The sequence below is a fragment of the Tachysurus fulvidraco genome, chromosome 8 (genome assembly GCF_022655615.1).
Source record: "Tachysurus fulvidraco isolate hzauxx_2018 chromosome 8, HZAU_PFXX_2.0, whole genome shotgun sequence".
In the NCBI taxonomy this organism is placed as follows: domain Eukaryota; kingdom Metazoa; phylum Chordata; class Actinopteri; order Siluriformes; family Bagridae; genus Tachysurus; species Tachysurus fulvidraco.
Window position 1 is genome coordinate 1406379 of NC_062525.1, and position 5477 is coordinate 1411855.

The 5477-nt window shown below is 34.5% G+C and overlaps 1 long non-coding RNA gene across 1 annotated transcript; it reads left to right on the forward strand.

Annotated features, from left to right (window-relative positions):
* The first annotated feature begins 1343 nt into the window (after nt 1–1343).
* Nucleotides 1344–2852, forward strand: LOC113649219. The gene is made up of 4 exons (XR_003442097.2): nt 1344–1435; nt 1839–1951; nt 2458–2516; nt 2627–2852. It is a non-coding gene; the product is annotated as an uncharacterized LOC113649219 (long non-coding RNA).
* The last annotated feature ends 2625 nt before the right edge of the window (nt 2853–5477 follow it).

The following is a 5477-nucleotide window of genomic DNA, read 5'->3' on the forward strand; positions in this document are numbered from 1 at the left end:
CGTAGCATATTTGCTGCTATCATCAAAGCCAAAGCCTGTGGAAGCCCAAGGTTTCTAATAATCATCTTATGCAGCGTTTCTTGAAAGTTTAAGAACCCTGTAGAAATTTCTATATTTCTGCATAAATATGACCCAAAACATCATCAGACTTTCACACAAGTCCCAAAAGCAGAACAATCAAAAAAAGTAGACACAAATATTATATAAGCATAAGAACCTTATACCATCTGTTAAACATGGTGGTGGTGGTGGTATCATGCTTTTGGCCTGTATTGCTGCAGCTGGGCCAGGACAACTTGCCATCATTGATGGAACAATGAATTTAGATTATGGCAGTGATCTCTAAGTGAAAATGTCAGAACATCTGTCAATGAACTGAACCTCAAGAGAAAATGGGTCATACACCAAGACAACGAGCCCAAGTACCAGGGCTGTGTACCAGAGAATGATTAAAGAAGAACAAAGATAGTGTTTTAGAATGACCAATCAATGTCCTGACTTTAATCCAAAAGAAAAATTGTAGAAGGACCTGAAACGAGCATTCAGATAAAGACACCTAGTAATGTACAACACCTAGTAAAGTAGTGTTGAAGCTCTTCTGTACTGAGGAACGGAATAAAATTCTTCTGAGACATTGTGCAGGACTTATTAAAAGTTACTGGGCCCTTTACTTACAGTTATTACTGCACAAAGAGTCACAACAGATACTGAAAGAAAAGCTTAACATACTTTTGCAAGACACAGATCTGTAATGCTGGATCGATTTTCTAAATAATTTAATGACGAAATATATTTTTGGATCATTAGTTTGAGCTCATTGCATTCACTTTGTTTACTTTTAGAACTTGATGATGTGATCTGATGATGTTTTTTGGCATATTCATGCAGAAATATAGGAACTTCTAAAGGGTTCATAAACTTTCAAGCGACAGTGTATGTGCTAAAAAAAAATGTAATGAATTTATGGCACTGTTTATATCACCATAACAACTCACGAACCTGTTTAGCTGGTGTAACAAACACTTATGATCAATGCATAAGAATGTGTTTTTGAAAAGAAAAAAACTCAAACAATGTCAAGTTTATATGTTAAGTTTAAACTTAATTTGAAATCTTGAAAAATTGTATATTATATTGTTTTTGTTGCTTAACATTAATCATCATAACTCAGGCTCGAAATATCTGAATGTGAGAAATAAGTCAGAAAGTTTTAAGCTGGTGTGTTTTTCTAAGACAAAGGAAATATTTGGGGGACCTGTTTGGCAGGGTTGATGAAGTCTTACTGAACACTTCTCAGAAATGTTTTTCTTTTTTTTTTTTTTTTTTTTTGAGAACCTGTAACAAACGAAAGCAAAAGTTAAACTGAGTTGAAATTATAAAGGCTGTGTTGAAAACCGAAAAACACTCCATCTGTCTTAGAGTGAGATATCATCAGGTGAGAATCTCTCTGTTTGTAGCCTTATTGTATTTATAATAATAATAATAATAATAATAATAATAATAATAATAATAATAATAATAATAATAATAATAATAAGGTAAAAGTATCTGAAGTAATGAACAATGTTTTAAAGACTACAGTAAATTCTAGAGTTGATTTAACTCATTTGTATAAAGAACAATTTACTGATTTTTGCAGATTGACTTTTGCAGTATTATTTTAGCTATGTGTAAAATGTGTGTGTGTGTGTTTGTGTGTGTGTGTGTGTGGAGTCACTCTTACACTGTTAATATATAAACCTGTGATTTCCAGGCTGCTGTTAGAAAAATGAATCTGCTGTAATGTATTTCTGTACTGTGAGATATTTAAATTAAAAATGTTCTTATGCCATTTCCAGAAAAAAAGGAGACCATGAGTCAGCGCAGCTCTAAACAATTTAAAGGTTCAGACAGACAACTCGTGCCTTTGGGACAAAATCAACAGAAAATTATGAAACAGCCTTCGGAAGAGGTGATTAGACTCAGCATCATACATAAATTATTCAAATTTACTGCGTAAGAACAGATTAGGATGTGAAAATATCAACATATTTCTAATCTTATTAGAAAAAGACTGAAGCTAAGGTCATTTGTATTAGTGTTTCAGTGATGTTTTATTTATGTTTTTTTAGTTAATTATTGTAAGGAATGCAGGATAAAAACAGACCCAAATGTAGGATAGCAAAATAAAAGGGGTTCAATAACAAAAGAACACGAAACATGACACGGACTAGAGACAGGACAAAACAACAATAGATTCCGGGGCACAGTTAAATAGACAATAATAATGACAATGGGAGACAGGTGAGTGGTGACGGGAGGAGCAGACAAAGGCGGAATAGACACGTGACAAGGAACATAAACAAATGCATGTTGCCAAAGTCTGGGCTGAGTCCTGACATGTTATTTGAGTTATTTATGTTATGTTATGTGTGTAATTTGTGCAGTCCTGAGTTTGTCTCTTTCTTTCTTCTGCAGGTGAAAGTTGTTGTGAGCAGCAAGCAAAATGTGCGTGCTACGGATGGATCACAGTACACGTATGTAATACTTCTGTTTTACGATACTGGGTTTATTTATAATCTACTCAAACATCAGCTCATTTGTTTCATCTGTTTCATGTTTTTTTGTTGTTGTTGTTTTCCCTCAGCATCAAAGAAGAATACAAATGCACCATAAAAAAACAATAAGACCACTGATGAAGAAAGAAAGCAGTGAGGAAGAAATGATCAAATTCAAACAAATTTCCACAACCTGCCATAAACTGTGTTGCTTATTAACAAGTGCTTGCATAAATTAAATCAGTAACCTAGTCTTTAAAACAGGATGTACAACATTTTGAATAAAATTAGTAGATTTACCATTTGTTAACTGCATCATGTTGATAAGTGTTTTTTTTATTCAGTTAAATATATAAAACATAGATTTAACTCTAATGATTATTGGAAGACTTTCCTCATGAAACCAAATTGTGGTGTCTGTAAAAGCCAATTCTGAAAAACAAGACAAAATCGTTTCATAATAAAAATAGTTATGGCTAGGTAAAAGTGAAATTTAAGTTTTAGTTAAAATGAGCAAAATTAATATAATTGAGTTGCTGATGAAAAAAAGTCTCTTTCTCTCAGCTGTGATTATTTCTCTTTTTTAGGACTTTTTTTTTTAGGATATTTATCATTTTATCCAATAAAAGAAATCTGTGGGCAAAATGTGTCTCAGTAACGTCTCTGCTTCTGAATCTGAATATATATCAACTTTTCTCTTTAATTAGGATGAGAAGTGTCATTGTAAACTAATAAAGCAAGTTAAAAAATTCTATATGAATTCATATGCAATTTATTTATATTGTATAAGAGCTTGAAATATTAATAGAATTACGCTGCTCAAAATCATCACAGTAGAACATAGTCAGTAAAACTGTAAAGATGTAAAGTAAAGAAAATGTAATTTAATTAAAAATGTATCTTTAACATAGATAGAGATGAAAAGCATATTGTTTAGTTATCATTGCCATCATACTGTAGTCTAGAGCATGAGTCAAAGCACAGGAAGATCCATAATCATTAGAACAGTACAAGGACTGGTTAAAACAATGAAGTCTAACCTGAAATACACAACATGAAACCACTCATTTTCTCACTCACTCTTTTTCTACCACTTATCCGAACTTCTTGGGTAACGAGGAGCCTGTGCCTGTCATTGGGCATCAAGGCAGGATAAACACACACACACACACACACACACACACACACACACACACACACACACACACACACACACACACACACACCACTACGGACAATTTTCCAGAGATGACAATCAACCCACCACACGTCTTTGGACAGGGGAAGGAAACCTGCAACATGCAAACTCCACACACACAAGGCGGAGGCGGGAATCAAACCCTGGAGGTGTGAGGCGAATGTGCTAACCACTAAGCCACCGTGCTGCCCCCCCCCCCCCCCCCGCAACCATGACTCGAAAAGAACTCAGAGGCTTCGCATCATATGCTTTGTTATTCAAACTCAGAACCGACATCTGGTTTGAGAATAATTCAGAGCCTCTATTCATAAATGTTATAAGAATGATCTAAGAGCTGAGGCGGGGCTAAACCTGTTACTAGGTGACATTATTTTAAAGACTGTGATTGGTTGTCCAATAAAACAATCTTTTAAAATCTGGTCTAATAACCTTCACTTTGTCTCTATGTTAAGATATTTGAGACTACATCATGTAGGGACTATGTTCATGACCGATTATATATTAGAGATGTTCTAACATCTGTATGTTATAAATGTAATAAATGTAATGTAAACAACTCCGGCACAGCGCAGAATTGTCATAGAGACAAATTATATCAGTTCTGCTGTTATGGCATTTCGGCTCTCCTTACACAATCTAATCTGTATTGTTTTATTAACTCAGTCATTATTAAATATTGCATACAAAACACGCCTTTTAAGCTCTTATAAGGGTTAAGATGCTTTATAAATATTTTTATCTTTACCACAATCTTCTCTTTTTTTTTTTTGGAACTCCCACATTTCTTAGAATTTTGTGAGATTTACGTCACTAGAGAGTTTGAGATTTTTTATGAATACGGGCCCTGATCTTTAAATTGATGTTTTATTAGGGAAGGACAGTATTACCTTTAAAATTCTCTTTTCTCTAAAGGAATTAATGATAGATTCAATTAAATTCAATTCAAGTTTATTTGTATAGCGCTTTTTACAATTGACATTGTCTCAAAGCAGCTTTACATAAACACAGAACAAAAGGTTATTACAATAATATCAAGATTAATATTAGATAGATTTAAATGTGTATGTATTTATCCCCAATGAACAAGTCTGAGGTGACTCAGGTGACTGTGGGGAGGAAAAACTCCCTTAGATGGTAAAGGAAGAAACTTTGAGAGGAACCAGACTCAAAGGGGAACCTCATCCTCATCTGGGTGACACTGGGGTGTGATTATATAACCTCATCCTCATCTGGGTGACACTGGGGTGTGATTATATAACCTCATCCTCATCTGGGTGACACTGGGGGTGTGATTATATAACCTCATCCTCATCTGGGTGACACTGGGGTGTGATTATATAACCTCATCCTCATCTGGGTGACACTGGGGGTGTGATTATATATATACACAGTCTGATAAATGTTGTAATGATGCAAAAGACAAAAATAATGTAACGTCCACAACACTGATTATAACTCCCATATTTAATAAAAAGCAACGTTTCAACCCTACTGGGTCTTCTTCAGGCATAAAGAAGAAGACGACGCAGTAGGGGTTGCTTTTTATTAATTATGGGAGTTATAATCAATGTTGCAGACATTACATTTTTTTTTCACTTTAGTAGTTTCTTTTGTGCTGCACCTGCCAGAAGGTGGCATGTGCACACAATTGCTTGTTTAAATGATGCAAAAGACCACATGGTGTTGGCATCTCCTATTTGGTATAGAAGTGTCTGACTGGAGCTGGTAGTTCTCTAGATGCC